We start from the raw sequence: 26,563 nt of genomic DNA on the forward strand, positions 1-26,563 counted from the left end.
TAAACTATAGTATTTATAAACTGAGTAGATGACATGAACATACAAACATTTATGTATTTTTAATTTCAAAGATTAATGTGAGTATAAATATAATGAACTTATAAGTAAAAATAATTTCCCTTAAAAAAAAAAAAAATACTTAAAAGGGTCGTATATTAAATTATATTATTTTGAAAAAATGTCCAACTATATATAATATGAAACGTTTAAAAAATATAATTTATATAAAATGGTTTTATATAATATAATTGTATATTATGTACCTAGAAATTTGTTAATTAAATTTTTATAAACATAATTTTTATTAAAAGGTATATTACATACCTAAGATGTAATATAAAATAAGTAGGTATTTAATTTTTTAAATTAGTAAATATTAAATACAAATATTATATTTATTTTTAGCAAAATGAATTTATGATATCATCATAATTTTTTAGAGTGGACATCACCATATTGAGATTTCTCAAAATTTGTAAAACGTTTACACATCAATATTTAACCTGAGTGATTTATCAATTCTTACGATTAATAATTATAACATCAATGAACTATGTTTATACATATTTCATAATTTATGTAAATATTTTATTTTATTGTTATAAGTCTTATTTTTAATCATGTATGTACCTAGGCATTTTTCTTTTTTTTTTTTAGAAAAAAAAGACATTTTGAACTTTTTTCCATTAAAAACTTTCAAGTAACAAAAAAAAAAAATGCATAAAACAACAACGATATTTCAAATTTAATATTACGAAGGAGGAACATATTTTAATTATTTATACAAACAAGTTGAGACATTTGTGGTTTACCACCACATTTAATTGTGGTCAAAAAATGAACTTTATGCATATAAAAAATGTTAGTGAATAAAAATGAAATTAATTTACTACAACAACTGTGAATAAAATATTACATTGGGATTTGGATTTTCAGATTCTAAACTTTCGAATGCTTTCCAACAAGGTGCAATACATTCACCGCGCACGTCTGTCCATCGTGACTTTCGTTGCCGTACACTGTTATTGTGGATTTTATTAAACAATTTATTGAACGATTTATTCGGCTGCTCCGTTGCACACTATTTAATGGCATTCGTGTTAAAATATAATATGGCTGGTGGGTTACAGTAGAGACCAAACGATGATCGTCTGATCCCAATCGAAATGTTTTAATGGTCGTACACCGCTCAGGTACTTTGGACGAGAATTACACGAACCATAAACAACCCGTTTCGGTATACCGTAGTCAATATCATATGTATATAATAGATAATATAATAACTGTAGTACATTCGGTTGGGCAATAACAATCGGTAGATAAGATAATAACGCTGTGTTTCGGTGCTATACCTATACTTGATTTCACTGGGTAAACAATTTCACCGGTTTTCCGTTTAGGCGTCACAGGTGTGCCGCAGTGCACCGGCAACGTTTAAACGGTTTGTATATTTTAATTATGTGGACACAAATATTATGTGAGTTGACGCTATAAGAAAATAATGGTGATCATACATGACGTATAGCTGAACGGATGTTTGGGACCTATGCACATTTTTTTAAACAACTTTTAAGGAGAAACATAAAACTGTTTTGCTCTTAATTAATTTGTGTTTAAAGACCCATCATCATAATTTATTTTTTAAAAAGCATTTTACAAATTAAATGAAAAAAAAATATTTTACATTTTTTTTTTTTATAATTAACCAAAAACTATCAGTGTTGTATATTATAATGCTTAACAATAATATCATACTTTATTATAATTAGAATGTCTGTTACAATAAATTATTATTAAACGCGATTTTAAATTTGTTATATATTTGTTTCTCCTAATATTATGTTAAATATATACATACGTAGATCCCTTTCATTTACAAATATCCATAATATGTAACACGAGTTTATCAATAATGTATATAATATTATGTTAATTACGAATCTAGGTCAAAACTCAAAATATTTTATACTGAAGTCTAAAATATCTAGGATTCAAATAAATAACAGATATGGAAAATATTCTAATTAAAAAAATTGAAAATAGCTTTTTAGGAAAAAAAAATAATAATATTATTATTATTATAATTATGTACTTAGAATTAAGGAATTCATCGTGTTTATAAAATGTGATTTAAAAACGAAGAGTTTTATTACTGATAATATTGATAAGTATACACCTATGTTCTTCAAGTAAACTGGCCATTTAAGATATATTTTATCCTATTCACATAGGTTATTCTAATCCTGGATATTCCCCCAATACCGTTAATTACATCGTATCTCTCTGCAGCGCGTCGCTATGAATAATTCAAAGTAATCGCGTCCAAACAAAAAGAATACGACGAATAGCACTTTTCGGCACGACGCGGGCAACACGCACATATATAAAAACATTAATAATTTACGACGAAACCGTTTGCCCTGCAAATACGCGATACTCGGGTCCGTTTCAACTGCAAAATATATAATATATTATATAGTGTCATATATACACCCGTTCGGGGCTATTATATTTTAATAATCGAACGGCTCTCCTCCTCCCCCCCCCCCCCCGACGAAAACGTAAAACGAAAAACCTATCCTCCTCGGCGGCGGGGAAGGGAAGGGGGGGGACGGGGTTGAGACGGGCCAAAAAAAAAACCACCATCCACGCTCAAGTGACTGGGTACACATAAACGTGCGAGCACGTGACCGAACGGCACGCGCGTAATACATAGGTAAACGTATATAATTTACGCCTTACGCACCGCCGTGGACATAAGTTTCGGGCGATTTTCGATTTAGCCACCGCCGCGGCGGTCGTATAACGGTGGACCGGGACCGGTGGCGGTGGCGTCGGCGGCGGTGGCGGTCGCCGCGGAGTTGTACTGGGGAGGTGATGGTGTATATGCACTGAAGTAGTAGTAGGTGGATGGGGCGGCGGCGGCGGCGGCGGGGACCACCGAAAGGGCGAATTTGATGCTGCGGCGCTTACGCGGTGCGCGTGGTCTCCGGTGTGCCAGTCGATCGCGGGCGTCCGTCGGGTTCCGTCTCGTCTCGTTTCGTCGCAGCACAGTCGTGTCTTCGTCGCCGTTTTCGCCGCGTCCTACGACGTACCCCATACGATATATAGTACACGGCATAATATTATATTATATCGCGATAAACGTGCGGACCGCATAAACCCGATACCGCGACCGCGTTTAGGTCGGATTTCCAACTCTATCGTCGCGGATTATTAATTTTCGGGTGTCGCCGTGTTTTTCTCTCTCTCACTTTTTACTATCGCGTAAACATAACAAATCGTAGTAGTATAATACTATAAATATTATATTCCTGCCGGTCACGTGCGCAGTGTGTGTTTGTGCGCGGTGCGAGCCTATAAAGTTACCGTAGTGGTGTCATCGAGTCAAACGTCGTCGACAACTGGGACCGATTGTCGTATAGCTAGGCCGCACGAGAGGCGAGCAAAAGCGTCCCGAACGTATTTGCCGCCTAACAGGCGAACGGCGCTTCCATCCGCTGACCGGTAAGAGCAGTTGTGCAGCGCGTTACAAGTGGTCATCGATCCGACGCGCTCTACGACCAAAATATGATTATCATTATTAAAATTACTCGGACTCTCTAAAGTTGATAATATCGACAAAAAATAAGATAGTAAATAAGAATTATTATGATATAAAATAATTATTTATTCGCATAAATTATACCCATTTATAATACGTTTCAAGTTTAAAAAAAAATGTCAGTGAAATATAACGTGAAATAAAACTTAATACATAGGTATTAATAAATAATAATACGAATGTTCAAAAATATCTACTGAATATTATCATGCGTGGTGCGTACATGATACAGCCTGATTTAATTAAACAATTACGTGCCCGAGTGCTGTTGAAATATTATTTTTCAAACTAACGTTGGTTTATCAAAATTGAATGAAAACTTTTACGTTTCATCTGGTTTAGTCGTGCTTTGAGTGTATGTTACATGATAAATTAAATATCGATTTTTCTCACGTTTCGGTTTTGCATAAAATAAAAATATAAAAAATAAGCGCTTACGAAATCAAAAATTTAGAAATTATACATTTTTAGAAAAAAACGAATATAGGTACGTGCACGATTTTGCAAGAAGAGAGTCACATATTAACAAATGTCATCAACATCTGGGCCCTAATTATAATATTATCTAAGTGTACACTTCACCGTATGTTTGTACGCTTACGTTATTTTATTTTTTGCTCACATTGCCGTTTGCCGTATACTTGGATTGTCATAATGAGGAGTTTCAGGCAGCGCAATAGTGCATATTTGTTTTACAATGATATGTATATTTTTATTTTTATTTTTTTAATTTAAAATTTAAACTATAGAATAATCACTATTATAAGACAAAAGGGAGTGTTGCAAAGTTTGTAAATATCGTGTAGACCGAATAAAAATTGAATACAGGTAAATGTTTATTGACAGTTTCCGGAAAAAAAAAATGATATTTATAGAACAGAATTCATATTTAAAAATATCGATTTAAATTATTAAGTAATAGTTTATAAAATAATAATCTTATAGTGACTCGAAATGTCACCCTATTGATTGTTTATTTGTTTATATGGACTTATTCTATAGACATGGAAATAATATCCCAGTAGGTAATAACACATAACTAACAAATCTCGTGTGTCAAGGTTGTTCCAACGTTTTTCTCATAAGCTTTATTCGCTTGCCAATATCGTAATATATCGATTCACCAAAGCACAAAGGTATGAATGATTTTAACGACGATAAAAAACTTTCTTTTTTATTTATCCGTCCGTTGTAATCCATAACTTATAATTAAAAATAATGGCATAATATTTGTGTGAGTATATCATATTGTTTTTTCCGAAAAAATTTGATTAGAATGCATTACACTATAAATACAACGATACTAATTTAAAAATTGTCATTAAATGAAAAATAAGAGTACAAATTATTTTACATTTTATAGTGTTATCACACTTCATATATATATATGTGTGTGTGTGACAGTTGAAAAAAATTTAAACAAACGATTAAATGTACACTAGTTATTATTAATTAAATACTCCATGAAAACATAACCATATTACATATTTTATTGGATATAGTATAACGACTTAATTGAGTTAACATAATTTGAGTTTATTTCGTAGAATGTTAATATTTAATTTGTGTATAATAGTGAGTAGTTAAAGTATATGATAAAAAAATCTAACTTTAACCGTTATTAACAGAGTAATTAACTAGTTTATTATTATTTTGTACAAATAAAATATTTATATTATAAACAGATATTAATATTTTTATTTCAATGTGAAAATGGCATACATTATTCTAGTTATTATTCTTATTTTCATTACTTAATTGGGTTATTTTTTAGAAGCGTAATTTTTCATACTATGTCTAAAAAATATCATAAATCATTTCGTATTAATTTAATTATTTAATAAATTATGTTGGAGGTATGATGTTGGATTGTTTCGTTAACATTTATAAAAATGAAAAAAAATCATTAAAAATAATATTAATGGAAATATTAGGTACCTAAGTAGTAAGTTACTGTAATGGATGTTTTAAAGTTTGAAGCTAACAATATAAATCATTGTATATCAAGTAAATATATTTAAAATAATATAGATGTTCTGTGTAAAATTATAATTTTAGCTATAAATGAAGATTACTAAAACTTAAGTATTTTTTATAATATATTTTTATTTATTTAAACTATGATACTTATACTTTGATATCTATTTTTCTACAAAAAAAGAAATAATAAAAAATGTACTATAAGATTATTGATTATTCCGCAATAATTTTCTCACTAACTTCACTCTGAATCGATGAGAATTTAATTTTTTTTAATACATTTTAATTCTATATATTTGTTTAGCTTCAACAGAAAAAAAAACATGTTACAAATTAATATTGTATAATGAAATATAATTTGGTAAATAATACTAATAAAAATATATACATTATACACTTTAGTAAGATTGTTTAGTAAATACTTACAACTTGTAAATAATTTGAGATGCTGAATGATGATAATAAATTATTTCTAGGTTTTCAATACTAATTTAATAAATATCCTTCGTTTTAATTATAAAAATTAATATTTTTTTCAGTTAACCACAAATATTAAAAATTATGATATTTATTTATTATCAGTGATATTTATTAAATAACAAAATATTCGCTACATGACTTACTTGTTGACGTTTCAAAGAATCTGTTCTAATAATACCTACTTATAATTTATATTTTTTCAGAGGTTACAATAAAAATCATCAATAAATATTACTATATATAATATACATAATAAAAATAAAACAACACGTTTCTCTTAAAATTAACAACGCGAGAAATGTTACAATAGTTTCTGAATAAAAGAATAACAGAATAATAGAGTATACAAATATTGTAACGTATAAAATTATTATAATTTCTAGAGTTTAGATAAATAAGCTAAAAAAAGACGTAAAACACTTTTTAGGATGATATCCATACATTATCTATATATTGTAAAGTGTATACTCTCTTCAGTTAATATGAATTTAATACGAGTTGAAATTTGATATCGTCACCAGTTAAAATAATAAATTATAGTTTTTATAATTTTTATTTGAAATTCAAACCCTTAAAATGATTTAAATTGTGTTTAATTAATTTACGAGTGTTTTCCAAAAAAATTAATAATGAATTCTGATTAAAAACAAAAAAACTTGATGTAGGTACCTTATTAATACAACGAAATATAATTGAAAAAATATTTGGCCATGGAGAATTTTTTAGCTAATGCAGCGACGGACTGTATAATTGATATTTATTTTTTTCACAAAGGTTGTTCAAATATTTTATTTTTATAATTTACTACGTCGAAAAAACGTTGGGTTTTCGAGAGGATGGCAGATGTCAATAATCTGTAGGGTAGGTAAAACCGTGTAACACAAAGATAAAAAAAAAAAATACATTTACCGATTGGTTTTTTTTTCACAGTAAAAAGACATTAAAATATTACAATTCGTATATTTCTAGTTGTTTACAATTTTAATTTCATATTCATGGTATTTATTTTTGTGATTTTTGATTGCCATTTCTATGAATTGGCCATTAGTAATTCAAAACATTTACTATAACAGTATCTACATAATATACACTATATTATATTATAAAATCATTTTTCAATAAATATAGTATTATAATTTAATATAATATAATATTATTTATTATTTTGTGTTATTATTATTTTATTTTTATATTTTTTCTTATTAATATTTTAATAAATTGCAAAAAAAATTGTTGATTTTCATTACAAACTTACATTTGTGTATAATACTGACGTCTGACATATAGTAACTAATATAGTATGCACATACTTATAAATGTAGGTACCTACGCAATTTGCATAATATATAATATTATGTTTTCTATTTAAATATACCCAAGAGAAACATTACTAGCTCTACGTCTTTACTGTTAATTTTTCATTAGTTGATGAAGTATACAGTCGCTAATTTTGATTAATAAAATCATTTATGCTAAAGTTCGTTATTCGAAAAGTTCTAATAGAGGTTCCCAGATGGTTCGTTTTCAACGTAATTCATGATTCCATCTCGATAAAATGTTTTGAGAAATCAAATGAAAGTCGTATTTTAACGTTTTTGCAACGCCTCCAGAGTCTTGGACAGTAAAAAAATAACCAAGTGTAATAATATTATAATTCTAAAATACGCAGTCATTTACTTTCCGATCGACGGCAAGCAATGTAGCTCGTGCATGTAGTAACTGTACTAATAAAATACACACATTTCTATGTTTGAAATTTTAAATTAGTAAAACCCATCCGTTATTAAATCAATTCCCAACTGATGAATTCGCTGATTCATTTCATTTCAGCAACGCTCGGGCTTGTTTTAATGCAGTTTAACGTTTAACGCGATCACTTTAATACAATAATACAATATATGTAGTGCAAGAGGAAAATAAATTATAATTTATACAACACGGTTTTGGATTTATAACAAATATATGTTTGTCAAACTTCTAAAATATTATTAAACAACAGCGTATTACAATTTATAACGAAGTAAAGTACCTACTCAATTATTAATTTGTTTAAAATAGCTATGCGGGGAGGAATTTGAATGATCTTACAGGAATATGAATAAAAAATATGTAAATGTACACATTTTGTATTGTGCCTGCTTTAATTTAAAGATTTTTAATGATAAAATAATCGATTCCCTTTTTTATTATTCTGGGATTAATTTCAATAATTTGTACATTTTAGAATAATTATTCGTAAGTTTTTAAAAACCTGTAATCATTTAATTGTACTCTTTACAGTTTACAGTATAAATTATTCTTTTTTGATAGATATTTCCTCGTGAAACTTTTAAGTGCATTTATTACTATTAATTAATTCCAACCCTTTTCCGCAATTTAAAATTTAATTACAAATAAGTGTAAGTACTCGTATACTGTCTGTATTGGTAATTTTTTTTTATTCACATTTTAATAACAATAAATATTGATTGAATAAATTGCAGTGGACCTTTTTTTATACCTCTTGCGTTATAGCTGGTTAATATAATTACTCGTGGATTTCATGTTGACACTTATATTACTGCGTTCACGTCACGTTTTACTATAAATATAATATAATATAATATATAGTATAAATTCTATAGAGTAACTCGCAACCATCCACTAACAAAAAAGTTATAATTATTTTAATTTAATTTAATTTCTACTAAATCATTTAACTTAAAATATAATAATAATATTAAATGTATTCAGGGTAATAAACTTTTTATATCGGTTTATATATTTAAAAATTATGATAAAATATTAACATTGCAGTATGCCTGTAATTATTTAATATTATAGAATACAGAGTAGGTAGTAAGATCTTAAATAATTTAATATACAGTTAATTTTTATTCATATCTTTTGACATATTAAAATCCTAAGAAAGTGTATACAACTATTTCTGAGAATTCATGGAACTGAAAACATTAAAATATTCAAAATAATACTAATATACAACATTTCTGGAAAATAACAGAATAGCCATTACCTATGTCCTCTATAGGCTATAATAATGGCCTTATATTTTAATATAAACTCGATAATCGATGCAACGATAACCCTAATATTATTTAAGAATTCAAGATTCGTATTCTAATAAGATACAAAATACTTCAACATCCCTATGTATACATCTTTCATACTAAATCGTGTAGAATATAAGAATTTATTGTAAACGGAATCTAAAATGAAATAAACAAATTATCGACAGAATTCGATATTTTCTTCTCGAAACTTAATTTATTCAAAAACAAAATTTGTCGAAATACATCATAAATACTCTGGCTTGCATATTTAATACCTTGTTATTTGTTATTATAATTTATATAATTTTTATTATTTATCTAACTTAGATATTTACATTTATTTATGTTCTTTCTTGCTATATGTCTTGAACAACCTGCAACAGTAGATCTTATAAATGATTTACCGTGTTATAAAAATAAAAATGTGTTAAATATTTTAAATTAATACATTTTAGAAACTTCAAAACCAATTAAATCACTAATTGATAACCACTTGAAAACTTGTTGGTTACTGTATCATCAAACAAAATAGCATTACGGTGATCGGGCTTCTCGTTAATCAGGTACTTCTCTGTTCGAACATTTTAATAATTGCGCCGTGACCACAGGCACAAGCAATTAATTATTTACTTGGTATTATATTTAAAAAAAAATTAAAGACCATACGAATTAGAACAATTATTTTTAAAGATGCACTATACAGAGTATGTTTTTAGTCACAGTGTTGCCACGAATGTGAATATTTCAGTGAAAGTTTTTCCATTTTATCCCGAGTATTTGTATTATCTCTTTCATTGTGTACATAATAATAATATTATTATTATTATCATTATCACAGTCGAGTAAAGACGTTTGTTTGTTTGTTGTTTTTTTTTTTTGTACTTCCACAATAGTAATTTATGCAGTTATGTAAACCGTTCGAAAAACGTTTTGGCGATTAACATCAGCGTAGCCTCATCCTTATCGTTTGTATTCCAGTGCGATTTTGTGTGGTGTGTATTATTATTATTATAATATTATGTACAACAAAACGCGCGCGTGCGCGATGCATTTCTTCGCCGACGCCGCCGCTGGTCGCTGCTCAAATGCCGCCAATGCGCCGCTCACACGTTACCTCCGACGAGTTCTTTTCGCAGGCGGACAATAATAATAATATAATGACGACGATATAATATTCGAAAGCCTATAGGACCAAAACTCCTTTTTTCAGCCATTTTCTCCTTTTTCCATCGATCAGAATTGGATAAGTTGATATAATATAGTTATAAACTTTATACATTTATGATTATTGATTACTATTATTATTATTATTATTATTTAATCTTTTATTGCATTTTACTATACAAAAAAAAAATGGGACTTCTAATGGCCACAATGCCGAGACTTATCTTTTCTTGAATAAATAAAAAAGTAAAATAATGCAATACACGCGGATTATCATTATTATTTTTTCTATCGGGCCATTGTGGGCACCACCGGTCGAGGCTGCACCGAGAGGATGCATTACTGCAGAGAGACAGAACAAAGCGACGTACAAATGTTTTCCACGTTGTCATAATAATAATAATAATAATAATAATAATAATAATAATCATATTATTATATATTGCGATTTACCGACCGCAAAACATCCGCCGCCACTTGTTCGCGCAAAGTTTGTTCACTTTTTAGTTTTCCGTCACATCTAATTACCACGTTTTAAACGTAAGCCCGAGCCCGAACAATGCGACGAGAGAGCTGCCGGCCGAGTAAAATTTCCATCACAATAGATCAAAACGCACCCCTTTTTATTTCTTCTTTTAATACCCCCCCCCCCACCGCTATGCGATGTGGTATAATATAATATATTATACTACAGTGTACAATAATATGCGCCCTCCTCGGCCACCCGTCGTCCTGCGCCGCGATGATATCAACCCGACATATTATTATTGTTATGTACACGACAACAATACACTAAACGGGGCAATATTTTTTTATCGGAGTATAATAACATAATAATATATTAAAACGGAATGAAAATATTTAAAAAAAAAAAATAAAAATGTTCACAAATTAAACGTCGACAAATCGCAAACGTGTCTGTTCCATATAGGAAAAAAATAGGTTATGATTTGCCACGGTCTCGCGTTTTGTCGCCCGTCGTTAATGCGCGATTAGGGCACATTCTGCAGGCGTCACGGTCGCAGTTCGTAGAATAATAATAAAAACGCACCTCCGTAACGGCACATCGTATATCCGTATTTTCATATCCGATCGATGTGGTGCAGATTATTATTGCGAATCGTAATCCGTTCGCGTTATCAGCTGTATACATCGGTCACGGGCGCGCGGACACAAAGCAAAGGTTTCGACCCTCCCAGTTTGGGAAAACATTGTCGCGATCGGGGCTATAAGACAGCACGATAACCGATGTCGATAAAAAAGACAAACAGCGAAAAGTCGATTAACTTTAATTATAACATAATACGCGGGTTTTTCGTTTTTTTTAAGTTATATATAATAATACGATGCATTATATAATTCGTGATTCGACGTCTATATAGTAAACAATGAGCAGCCCCAAAAAAGACACAATCGTATTCATTATCCGTACGCATATTTACATTCAATTTAAAACTGCATTGTAATAATAAAACAGTATTATCTCATTTTATATCAGTGGTTGCTGACTCTGCTCCTACGCAGCATATATGCTGAGTGCCTGAGTAACACTTAATTTCCAACAAGTGGGTAATTATTATTAACTATTTTGTTTAAAAGTTGTTTTATCGTTTTTTTTTTCTTATAATATAATATATGTGGAACATACGCCAAATATGATCTGAACAGAAGAAATCGAAAAAATATTCAACAACACATTTTTTGCCCATAAAAACTGCAAAAAAAAAATACTATTTTTATTTACTGCTTTTTTTTAAATTTTACGACGATCTGATTGTTTCCTATATAAAGTTATGTGTTTATTTCCACTACTCCAAGAAAATGAATAAAATATTGAAATAATATTACTACATATCGTTTTATGTGCACCATTAGATTTATTATCACGATTATTATTATTTTTTTTTAATAACAACCCTCATCTTAAAGTTTACGTTCCGAATACTATTGTATACCTATCGTATACATACGATGACCTGTATAGCCTACCTACCTAAATAACAATAATATTATATTAAAAACCACGAAATTTCACCGACTAAACGAGCGTCTCGCGTGCGTTTAACCGCCCTGCGTCGTAATAATATATCGTATATCGTACACATGAACGACAGCCACCCCCGTCCGAATACAACCCCCGCAGTATTATTGGAAGCCCAGGCCCGGTGTCGCCTCGTATATACAAATATGCATTGTGCGGACTGCTAATAACGTACTGCAGCGGCGTATATAACATACACGTATATTAAATTGATACAATAGCCATTAGTCAAGGGGTTGACAAACGACACCCGAAGTCGGGCGCGAGCGGTTTTCAGCACAATCGGTCCGGATCGGGCGGCGCACGCGGTCCGTTTGTGTTGTTCGATAACGTGCCATTAATTCGGCCACAGAGATTAGCTTACCCGCTCGTTCGTTCGCCCACTCTCTCATATCATCCGCTCGCTCGCCATCCGCCGCTCACTCCCCCCGCAGCAACCACCACCACCACCACCACCACCGTCCACCCACCCTTTGCAGTGGCGGTGTTTTTTCCCTAATCCAGTCGGTCGCGTTTTAACGACCGCGTTACCATTACCTTTTTTTTTTTTATGAAACTCGACTGCTGATAAAAAAAAAGTATTTATAAGTATAATATTAAACATAATAATAGCTGCCCGCCGTCCCGCTACAGCAGAGCACACACGCAAGACCTTTGGACACCAACACATGATAGGTACCTATGCGCGGATTCGAAAAATGTCACGTGGTTATTTTTTTTTGTCCCAAAGGGAATGTGTGCTGGTTCACGATAATATATCATTTAACATACTATACAAAGATACACAAATCAAAGAGTAATATATCAACGCGTATGGTATATATTGATATTAGTTATATACACAGTAATAAAATAATATATGTGTATTGTACATATCGGGTAGGGTGATAACATTTTACATTTTCGGAGCAGGATAATCCAACCAATCGAATGCAGATCAATCCAGTGGTAGTGCTGCTGCTGCGACTACTGAACGCCAATTGATCGCGCGACGCGGGTTGTACGCCAATTGACTTTCCACTTCACCGCGAAAAAATGTTCAAACGTAAAACGATACGACCGAACGACAACCGAACGGGAAAAAAAAATAAACACAAAAGGGCGAAATAAAGCTCAGTGGGATGTACAGGGTGATACACTAAGCATGCCCACCGAGATTATTCCTTTATAATGCATTTATTTAGATTATAATTTTTTTTTATACATTTTAAGAATACTTAAGAATTTTCAAATATTAAGGATTTTTTATTATTTTAGAAGTGTCCTATAATAAAATAATGGTACAATTTTTTATTTATGTGAGAAACCCCATTTTTCCTGTAAATTGTTAAGTAAATACATTTTATGAAAATATTTATGTACTTGAGTAATTTTTTAATATTCATTTCCGTGTACTAAGGATATAGGTTTAGATTATATCTATACTATATTTATATAAAATTATATACATTTTGATAACTCATAAACTATACTATTTCGTATTTTGGTTTAAATAGTGGATGCATCAAAATTATAAAAAAAAAAAAGTAATTTACTTTACATTTTACAGTAAAGATGGTTAGATATCATTTAATAAAAAGAACACTTTTTCATCACAAAATGTTCCTTGAATCTAAATAATTGAATACACGGTTTTCAAGTATATCTACTATTTAAATTTCTAAAAATAAGTATTTGAAGAAATACACCATTATAGCAATAAGTGGTAGTGAGTACGCTTGATAAATCACCCTGTATAAAAATATATGAAGACCAACTTTTTGAATTGCGTTTTAGGTTTTCTCTCCAATATTATACTATGTCACTATTACATAATGCCAGTGTATGGTGATGTTCTGTTTGATGCAAAATTGTGGCTTTTGTGCACGAACTGAGTCGACGAGTAAAATATATATGTTTTCAACATTCGGTTGAACGTGATACGAGAGGTCACGTTCATTGAGGTTTCCAAATTATGGTCGGAATAACATTTATTTTTCAGAAAAAGCTTGTATTCATTTGTTGGTCTTTATACACGTACACTTAAATCTGATTATATTAAAACCAGATATAAAACCAATTTTAAAAATATTCAAAAATCGAAATAAACTGTTGTCAAAATATGATTTAATAATGTTAAAATTATATGCTCTCAATTTTTGCAATACATTTTTAGTATCTATAGTATTATGTATTATACGTAGGTACTCTGTTTTTAAGGCAGAATACAGAAATCGATTTTGCGACGAAAATGGACATAATGAGAATTTTCGGTACTTTCTATTTAGATAAGAGAAACAACTGTAAAAATGGCAAATGGCTTTAAAAAGTTTTATTTTTTGAACTTAATTACTGACTAGATCAAATATCTATAAATAAAGTTACTTTTTGAAACTTTTATAATACTTTTGCTAGTCCTCCTTAATACATTCCTTGATACGCCCTGAACCTGTAATACCCGTCACACCAGTATATTATTAAAATAATTAATTTTGTCACATTAAAATTAAGTTTAAATGACTAAATCTTAACGATAAATAGGTATATATGAAGCTATATAGAAGTATATATAAGAACCAATTTAGATTTGTATATAATTTATGAAAGATGAAACAAATTAAAATCGATAACAACGCTTACTATCGAACTAGTATAATTGGATTTAATAACAATTTGTCAATGTGTGGTACTTAATTAACAATCTAAAATTCATTATTTTTTTTAATTATTATTTTTAATTATTGGATAAATTGTTGATAACGCAAGATCGCAAATTTCACTAAAATATCTCCATAAAATTTACTTAATCTCTGCATATAAAAGAGTTTTTATTTATTAATTCAATATTATATTATTAAGGTTGCTTTACAACTTTAAAAATTATGACTAATTAATATTTATTCATGTTGGTATATTTTTACAAAGTAATATAATTTTGTATTTTTTTTTAATTCAGTCATTTAAATTTTAATTGGGGCATATACTATAATTAGTTACATTTTCAATATTTGAGAAAACACACTTGCACAATAACACATTTTGAATTTCAAAACATATTTTTATATGCAATACAAAATATCTAAGATATGCTATTTACTTATTATCACATTGGTCATTGGGCGTATATTATATTTGATTAAGTAGTTTCACTGATGGCAGTGCAGTTAATAATTAAATAATAATACATACGTATATATATATGCAACCACACACTAGTTATAAAGTGAATTAAAAATTATATTTTGAACACTAACACAAAATCGATAGAGTTACGGTATATGCGTTTTACTCAAATTAACTTCGTTCGATCACTTCATGCTACATTGCACACAAATTGAAATGTATAAATCTTTTGTATGTTATTTTTCAAGTGAAGTAAGAATAATTTAATGTCGAACCGAAAAAAGTGCAGTCGAAAAATCACGTACATAAGGAAACATCAAAATTCGAACATTTGTTATTTGAAAAAAGTGCCCCAATATTATAGAGAATTGGAATTCCTGAAGGTGAGAAGGGATGGTTTTTTATGCTTTAAAATGCCAATAACATTATAACAATTTTCATAACGTTAAAATAAGCGATCAGGCGCTGTTACTGATCTATAGAATTTAACGTTTTTTAGCAGTTTTTTTCTGTATATACGTAACGCTATAAATGATAATGATACGATATTTCATTATTATTCGTTTTAATATTTTTTTATTTTTATACTTTACCTAATCAAATTTCTATATACTGTGTACATTTTTGGGTACAATATAATATACTGTAGAATTGTATTTGTTTTCAAAACAAAGAATTGTTATTATACATCATAAATTCCTAAATTAAAATAAAACTTATAAATATCAACAGGTACAACGTTGTTCCTATATAAATCTACTACCTATAATAATATTATATAAAATTTAAATATTTAATTTAAAATGTTAAACGCATAAAATAATGGTGACAAATCATTAGTAAACTGTTGTTTGAAGGTATTAATTTAATTACTGCAATTTGTGCCATGAACTCATTACTTGGAAAAAAATTACTAAAATAACAAATGTTGTAAAAAAAATGTATTAAGTTTATTACTTTTTTCCACGAAATGCTTGATAATTTAATATTTAAATTAATAAAGTATATATTATAAAATTGTACACCATACAAATGAAATATCGATCTGTTTTTAATATTCTTCATCACTATAAACAAAAGAGTTCCACTGTCATATCCAATATTTTAATATTACGCTTATTTATAAATATGCAATATTACGTTATATAATTGTATTGTTCCATGCGTAGGAAGGTTTAAAAATAATGATAGAGTAAAATAACAAGCTTGTTGTAATAATTTATAATAAACCAATTTTGTTTAATGTTTATTCGTTAGTTAGATATTAAAATTAGCGTGCACAACATCCTAAACAGTACTCTATAGTCTTATAAATTATAATATTTATAACTGTATGATGTACATCACGTATTCACGTGTTAACAAAACACTACATTAGAGAATCCAACAGAAGGAGAAAAATCTTGCAGGTCTGTCATTATTATTACATTGTCAATACGTCTTTGATTCATTGACCGAAACTAATCAACAATTTTACAATATAGGCTGAACATCTAAGTATACGTATAATATATTTTAGTACCGTAATCGCTGTAATCATAATAATATAAAACATCTTGTTTCCATTTTTTGGGGGTAGTTCTTTCCACGGACGATCGACAAATAACTATCGTAATAAAAATTTGTTATATTATTTTCAAATGTGGTTATAAAATATATTATAACCATATCAACCATAATATCAATATATAATTACTTCTGAGGCGGAAGGGGAAGGGTGAATTTGAAACCAATTTTTCTACATTTTTAGATTAGATATAGACATATAGTTATTACAATAAGCATTTAATATTTAAAATATTTGAGTAATAAGATACCAATGTAAACATAGTTCATAGTTATATAAATAAAGATAAAGAGCTAAGCGATTTTTAATAATATTTAGAACAATAATCAAAGTTAGTTAATCGGATAAACATAAGCTGATAGACTTTCTATGAGTATCCGTATACTATTATTATAAACATTTTTGTGTAAGTAAAAAAAAATTTAAAAAAATACTAAAAAATTACTAAAAATAACAGTACTAAAATGTAATCGCCAAGTTCTTTGATTATATGTATGGTTAACACCTATGCGTGATGTATAATATTATACATTAAAACCGCTGCCATAATATTGAACAACACTGCAGACCACAGCTGGTGTTTAAAACAATAATTAGTTCTGGGTACAGTAAATGTTGGGTTCAAAATTCATTATCACAAAAGATAATATTTTTCTAAATTGTTTTTAATATTGTATGTTAAGTAATTTCCAGGATAGGGATTGTGCGGTGTACGAGCTGATCGCTCTGTCCGAAACAATTATCCATTGCTTAAATGCGACATGATAATAATCCAAAAGCTCAAAAGAAGGGGCGACACCCTCTCCCACTGGTTGCAAACTAAATATTTTCAACGGAACAAAATCTAAATATCAAGATTGGCGCTGTTAAAAAAAAAAACACCCCACACAAACTACGTCACTATATGCACTAAACAGCTCAGGCAACGAATATTGTAAATATCTGAACGACCCGAAAAACTTGCAGTAAAATCCACTGTACGCACACACTCGGGTTATATATTATTATTATTACCTACGGCGTCTATTATACTCTTGCGGGACATATATACGTATTCACGATAATATTATTATAATGTATAGGCACAACACTATGCGTATATAATGCGAGCAGTGGATATATATATATATATATATATATATATATATATTATACTGCAATCACAAAAGCTCGAGAGCGTACAAACGTATTACCGTATAGGTATATATTATTATTATTATTATTATTATACGTACGACGACTTATTGACGTCTCCGATCACGTCGGTGGTACGCGTTCTACTTAAACACGCACACGGTACATATAACAATATATTATGCACTATATACGCACTTTGCGCACACTGCACACACGCAGCATATACATAGGTATGTATAACATATTATACGCGAGTATAATTTAATATTTTTCTCGCCGTTATCCCGTCCAAATGTACGTTATTTCATCGTCTGCACTCGGTAGTCTATAATATACACCGCCGATGCGTCACGTAGGTATAATATAATACCTATGTGCACCGGAAACGTATATACATATAAAATATAATATTGTCCCGGACCGATATGAGGCGATTTATTATTATGTCGGCGGATGTGCATCGTATTATGCGGTGGATGTTTGTGCGATTACCTATTTTGTTGTTCGTCACTTAAAACTGGCAGAGTTTGATATCTTAAACTTTATTTTTAATTAGCTTTGAAAAATATAATATGCATATACCTATTATTATTGTTATGTATGGTTCTTGGTACTTGAGGTTATATTGCAATATGCGTGTTGCATAATATTATCAATTAGGATTTTACGTGGAAATCTGCACAACAAAAATGATATTACGATTCGATCGAACGTCCAAGATGACGATGATGCAAATATTATTAGTGTTATCAGTGGGGATTTATTTTTACCTATACCCAGCCGTTTTTGAAAAAATCTTTTATAATAGAATTGTAATATATTTATTATAATATTATAATGAACGCACAGATATTATATTGTTGCAACTGATTTTTTACTATTGGTTTGCTTGAAAAAACAAACCGTTTTCATTAAAACGACTTCGTAAGGTCGAATCTGAAATTACCTATAATACGCATTCACCCGATTTACTGAAAATTTAATACAACGTCAATATTGCCACGATAGTCGGATGGTACCAATATAAGTATGCCGCGAGCGTCCCAGGAGCATATATGCATTTTTTTTTGGGGTAGTCGCAGTCCGAAACCCAACTTAATTTTGTAAAAACATATTGTTACCAACAGTATCGAATTCTTAGAAAATCTCTTTGTGGTTATCGTATTGGTATTTTTATATTACTTTATTAGGTATATAGTATGAGCAAGCTTACAGTTTTTATAAAGACACACGTGTCTTTTTATTCTTGGAAATTTTGAATTAATCAGCAATTTTCTATTCTCGTATGAGAGTAATACATTTTATAAGAAAGATACATTAATAATTTATTTAGAAAATTCGTGATATGTTTATTGAAAATGCAATGTCTAATACAAACTAAAACGTTTATTTATGTATATTTTTCACGTAAAAAACATAATATTACGTCGTCACACCACTTTGTTGACGTCATCTTGAGTTAAGTGTTATTATTCGTCGTATCTATGTTAAAATTCTTTGTCCTTTTCATACTTTGAAAATGTATTGCCTTTTTAGATGTAATAACAAAATTTTATTACAATTACATAGATTACCGATTTGTATACTATATTTTCTTTTTTTTTCATTTCAATCAGTTTAAAAACAATTATTTAGTAAATACATAAATTTATACATCATAAATGATTATTTAATTCTGTTAGGAAACAATTAACATTTTCGTGAAATTTATGTTATTAATGAGAAATGATATATTTTGATACGCATAGGCGCATTTTATATTTTCATATTTGTCATTTTATTTTATTTATTTATTTATAATCATCATAAATTAACAATAAAAGAACAAACAATACAATTTTATGATTATCAATCCCTTTTAAGCGTTGCTTGTGTTTACTTATGATGTTTACTTATATACAAATTACAAGTAATATCAAGTTGGAGATTTTGAATTCACTTTTAATGGGAAATTAAAAGTGGTTCAAAAGCTCAATGATGTATCTTGCATATAACTTAATGAAAAAGAAAATTAATTAATTAATAGATTAGTAATAATGTTTTTATTTTTATTTTTGTTTTTTATTAAACCCTAAATATTGGGCTCTAATATTATATAACTTGAAAAATGATTTTAGTCAATGAACAAAAAACGTTTAAAAAAATTGTGTAAGTAATCAAAAGTTTTGTACACATTAAATATATTTGTATAAAATGTGTACACAATTATAATTATTAATAGTGTTAGCTAGAATTTACCATCAGAACTTTTTTCATCTCGCTGTAACAATGAACTCGGCACTCGGCAGCCTCAAATACTTAATACTTATGTATAAATATAAATATCCTTTTTTTTTTTTGGAAGAAAAGTTGATTCATTTTATGATTTATGACTTTCATTATTTTGTATAGATTACCTGTTATAGCTTATCTATTTCGCCGTAAGTATGATAGATCTTTTTAAACTTCATTTTCTTTGTTATCTTAAAGTAGTTGCACGAGAATATCATATCGCTGGGAATGGATGAGCTTCGTAAATTTTTTAGAGTGAAACATGTGTGCATTTACACTACACTTATAATATATATAGGCACACGATGTATTTATGATGAAAATTACAAATGAATGCTCGTAACATCTCGTGCATATAAAAATTCAATCAGCAATATTTTTCGTGGCATCTGAAATATTTTTGAATAAGTAAAAAAAAAAAAATAATTATTTCTTCCCTTTCAGCGTATTGTATCATTAATTTTATAACGTCGCAAGTTTTCACATTTTTATAAAAAGTTGAATAAAAAAGTTTGAATGTTAATTTTTTTGTAATATAAAAAAATGGTAAATATGAATTATTTGTATATTTCTATAAAGGATAATGAAAAATTGTTTTCGTCAAAAGCACGAATAGGTGGAATTTTAACCGTTAAAAATCACATATCTCTTAAACAATAAAAATAAATAAAATATTAGAATAAACATTATAGTATTATACCTGCCATATTTTTAATTATAATATATAAATGTGTACAAAATTTAGACTGGAAAACGAAATAAAATTAAAAATATAAACACGGTAAGTATTGCTCAACAATAGTGTTTTCATCGCTAAAATCCATATTCTGGATTTTTTTAAAACAAATTCTAGAGATTTTATTCCAATAGTGTTCAGGGGCGTACGGTATATTTTTTACTTTACTCATATCTACAATCAACACAATACTGTAGGATAATATAAATACATGAAGTGTAAAATACACAAATATAGTGCATCTGAGTATAACTAATGTGTACGCTATTTGTACCGTTGCGTTGTGAGTTGTGACATTGTGTGTTCATTGTTCGTTATAATTGTATCGAGATTTATTTAAAAACTAAATCTAACTATAACGCGTACAATATTAATTAACCGTCTGAATTTTATACTTACTATCTGTTGCGCCGGTGAATTTATCATCAATTAAATAGGTGTACATCAATAGTTATATAACAAAATCACGATCGATTCACATTTAGTTATTTATCATAATATTTATAAGATAATAAGAGTATAATATACGTAAACCGATTCGCCCGGTGTAATTCAATAGGTAACGACTAACGATGATAGACGTGACAGACTTTAAGCCGCGGGGTCGAGTTCGATTTCATTCGTGTCCGGTCCCCGCGGACACCACGACGAGGTCGCGGCCCGCCACTGTCGATGATTCGACTTCGCCACCACTCGTCGTCTCGCGTCTTATATCGTATATATGTATTTACGACCGGCTGTAATACAATTTTGACCGGTAATAACAACAACGGTTATTACGATTCCTATACTATAATATAACTCGCGCGCCGTACACACGACACCGGCGGCGCGGTGGGCGGGCGGGCGGCGGGTATACTATATAGTATATATATATATATTGCCGGGGAACAGGATTGAGGGCGCACAGGACTGTAATACAGGAGTCGGGAGAGTAGGAGGAAAGGCAATATTGTGCTAGGAATTCCGTATTATACGCAACAGCAGCGGCCATAGGACGTGACCATTGCGCTCAATTTGACCAGATTTGTTGTATTGCCGGCTCCGACTCGGCCGTTACGTACCTGATAAAATATGGTATGTGCGTGCGCGTGTGCTGCGGTGTTGTACTACATATTGTAGGACAGCCGCCGCCGCCGCGTCGTATTACGGCAATCGCTTTGACTGCAATACGAACCACACCGTGTACACACGCGACGTATATAGCAAGTACGTGTACGAACTCGGTACGGAGATAAAATTTAACGCGCGCCATATGCGCATATGATGTGGTGTAGGTATATATATATATATATCGTTTATACGTAATTCAATGTGTATATAAGACGCGCGCCGCCCGCCCTATACTCGGGCTGCAGAAAGCGTCATACATTACTGTACTATATTGCAGATTATATACGAGACGGGCCGAGAGACCGAGCGCCGACGGAGGGGTAGGGAAAAAGAGAAAGAGATAAGTTACGCGCGGATCCCGCATACATTTTCGGCATACGAATTCTCTTAAGAAAGACGCCTTTTTTTTCTTTTTTAATACTCACTCATCGGATTCCGGGGATTTAACGGACTTTTAATGGAGACGGAACAGATTGGAGACGCTGAGTAAAAAAAAAAATAAAATAAAAGCCCACGGGCGTACGCCCGACTATATCAATTTTAGAGAGAGAAAATCGCCGCTGGGTGGTGCAGAGACCCCGTCAGCTACAAGGTTTTCGAACGCACATATTATAACGGTTCCCGCGGGCGTCCTAAATCACTACGACACTATATAGTATTATACTGTAATGCTATGAGTACTACTGCTGCGTTCCTGCTTCAACTATACCGCCGTTTTCTGTTACCGACCACTTCCGGTACCGCTACCGTGGTCGCGGTAGTGCGGTACCTATACGAACACCGGCTGATTCTTGCCGTCCCGATACCGCGTCGGCGCAAAAAACCCGCGATCGCGATTTCCTTCACTCCGCGTTCCCGCGTTCGATTTAAAACACTACACTCGGCACTCAGCACGCCGCCGCAGTCGTTTCCATATAGCCTAACGGATCGTAAAGCAAAATGCAATAACATTAAATTATACAATATTAATATAATACGAAAACTCCGGAAAGCCGATTAAACACGACAATATTATACGCAATGCTTGGTGCGTACGTCGTCGTTCTTATATTTACGGTCACACGTGTTTCGTATCGATAAAAACGTTCAGAGATTCGAATTATTTTCAATTTATTATTTATTATTTTTATCGAAGCCGCCGTCGTCGTTGTCGTCGTCACTCCCGCCCGGGTCGTGCGATACGTAGTATAGTTATTGGTTCAGCTATTCGAACCGCTGTTTCGGTTTCCCGGCCAGAATAGAATTACGACACGTCGACATGATGGGAATTTATTCTACAAACGGGGAGTATATTTTTGATTGAAATTCCTACGAATTTATTACTGTTCGTTTAAGTGACCGTGATTGCGGTGTGGTCAGATTTTTCGAAACGATTTAATTGGCCTATACAAATAATGCACGAGTGCAGTGGAATATTACCGTTTAAGCTAAACACGCGTCTTATGTATTAACACACACGCATGCGCATACAATATATATGATTTTTTATTGTAAATTATTGTTACGGAAATCGTGTTATAAATATCATTAACCCACTTACGTCCGATAAAAACACATAACTTTTCATTTTTCATCATAATAATAAAACAAATATAATATTCCTTGTTGCTTCCGAAAAGTTTCCTTTCAAAATTTAACATCGCCAAATTTTATTTTTGGTAAGTTATATTTATTATGATTACCGGCTAAAACTTTTGTCTGGAATATTCCTCTGCGGATTTCACATTATAAGTTCCACCACTGTATAATATAATATAATAAATATGCATATAAAATGTACATAATACATAATATAAATTCTTTTGAAATTCTCGCGATGTTACTTTTGAAAGCAATTTTTAATGTTAATCTATATTATAGCGTTATACTCATCGAATAACCATTGTTTTGTTTACCCTTAAAAATTTAGAATAAATACCGATCGGTCTTTCGACCAAAATGTATGTCCACACGTCTGATGTCGATGAATTGTAATTGACAAAATGTATAAATTTCCCGAGTGACGATATATACTTTCTGTGTGCTATGTACACATCTATATAGTCGTATAGCCGTTTGTAAATCATAATGCGCGTGTACTGTAATGACGTGTACGCAATAATATTATATGTTATCCACAATTGTAATTTTAAACGAAAAGACATTTTTTTTGTGGCTGAGAAACGATAATTACTTATACGCCTTCACCGGAAATAATAGAAAAAAAGAAGACATTAAATAAGGAAAACTCATTTCGCGTACCTCTAAACGTACCTATATATATCCGTATTTAGTACCGTTTCCTTTTTTTCCCTGCATTTTATATATATATACATGGGTTATGACGTCGGGCGGGAATATACATATATAGCTGTAGTAAATACGTATGAAAACTAGCAAAAAGCCCATTTTTCAGTTAAACGCACACGGCTTTTGAATGTGGATATTATTTTTACGAATCGTCTAGAGTTTTAAAGTTTTGTGAAAACCCATTACCGGTGTGTTTGGCAGCGGTGTGTGTACGTTTTTTTTTTTTTTTGCCTAGTTCCAAAACGCCACCCAATATATACATGTATATATTATATATAGGACGAAATTGAAAACCTCTATACTCACTTGAAACAAGAAAAATCATTATTTCTTCTAACAATGTTTCCGTCTTTTCTTATGACCCTCCACACCCCGGCGACCGCGTCCACAATATCAACAGTTGCCCCTTTTCGTCGTTGTCGCATATAGTCGTCGGCGCCTTCAGCGTCTTCCTGTGCTGCAATGCCTTCGAAGCACAGTAATTTCGTGTCAGGCGACTATAGTAGTAGGAGGGGGATGTGCGGCATCGGCGAGGAAGGTATATGTATTGTCGGTGCGGAGGGACGGTGCGACCTACAGAGTTTTCTGACGCGAGTGTGGAAATGGCGTTGAACGTTCATAAATCAACCCCGTCCCGAGAAAACCGTCAACACGGCTCACCCCGTCTGCCCGCGGTAGTATACTATTCCTTATTTTGTTTTTTTTTCCATTTTAACTCGCTTCTACCTCCCCCTCCCTCTCGCCGCGCATCTACCGCGGAGTGTTTCGGTCTCGAGCGGGCGCAATCGTCTCTCCCCGATAAATCGTTTGCGCGCCAACGTACCGGATTCGGCGATGTTCGAATAACACTCGGCCAGATTGATATTACAACCGTTTGTATCGGCTGGCGCGGCGGTGATGGGGTGGTTGTCTACGGGGTAGCAGTGGATTGGAATTGTGGTGGTGGACGGGGGTGCGCGCGTACGGCCAATTAAATGTAGAGACTGACAGAGAGACCGCACGCGCGTAAGTCGGCAGTCTGAAACCGACGCTGACGGAACAAGAGAAGCGTTCACCCATGTCCTCAGAGGACACTGCAGACGCCAAATCCGTTCTCGTTAGCGATTCTCTTTATAGAAATATATTATACGATAGCCAATTAAAAAAGTATATTATTTCAGGGTACAATAAAAATGTTCTATTCTTTTTTTCTTTTCTCTCTTTTTTTTTACTATTGTGTATAAATAGCTTAAGCGACTCAAAGGCTTTCGCGGCTGCAGCTGCAACGAGGATAAAAGACTCCGTGCCGGATTGTTATGTTATTTCGAACAAATGACCTATTTCGTGTTGTCTTGTATATATACTATCTTTGCCTACAACACTACAATAAATATACACATATATATATATATATATTTATTTTTTGTTTTGCTTTTGCTTTTGACACAAACCTTTCTGAGTACATCGATTGTTTAGTATAGGTACTCAATTAGTACTTAACCTCAACTTATAGTATAATAGCAGAATTATCGTTTCAACTGTGCTATTATTGAATATAGCTTATATAATATATATAATGTACACATCGAAGAAAATTTATAAAAAAAACTTGTCGTTATTTTATCAGACTAATTATTGTGTAGCGTTCGTTGTTGGACTCTATTGAAGCGACAACTCTTTTAGCGATGATAGTATTATTGTACTTTATTGTACATTTCATAATATTATGTCATGTCGAAACGCCAAAAACAATATAGTTTGTAAAATATTATATTATTACATTACTTCTGTACAAATGTATTTAAACACACATGTGATCCAATATAAAACATGTATTAGATGCGAAAAATAACGAGTAAAAAAATTATAGATGTACAGACTGTATACAGCGTTTTTACGAAAAAAAATTTTTTAAAAGTATATAAATTTTTAAAATATAAAACCACATTTGGTGAATAAAAATTATTTTCATTATTCGAAAAATATATTTAAAAAAAGAAACAAATTAAAATAACGTTATGTCTCGTATCATTTGAAAATAAAAAATAGG

The 26,563-nt window shown here is 30.9% G+C and overlaps 1 protein-coding gene across 2 annotated transcripts in view; it reads left to right on the forward strand.

Annotated features, from left to right (window-relative positions):
* Nucleotides 1-2,975: 2,975 nt before the first annotated feature.
* Nucleotides 2,976-26,563, forward strand: part of LOC132919639 (discoidin domain-containing receptor 2-like) — a 214,292-nt gene continuing 190,704 nt past the window's right edge. For both annotated transcript variants that reach the window (XM_060981381.1, XM_060981392.1), the window contains exon 1: nucleotides 2,976-3,507. The gene's annotated coding sequence lies outside the window, so the exon portion shown is untranslated. The remainder of the gene's footprint in view (nucleotides 3,508-26,563) is intronic.

Source organism: Rhopalosiphum padi, chromosome 1 (genome assembly GCF_020882245.1).
Source record: "Rhopalosiphum padi isolate XX-2018 chromosome 1, ASM2088224v1, whole genome shotgun sequence".
Taxonomy (NCBI): Eukaryota; Metazoa; Arthropoda; class Insecta; order Hemiptera; family Aphididae; genus Rhopalosiphum; species Rhopalosiphum padi.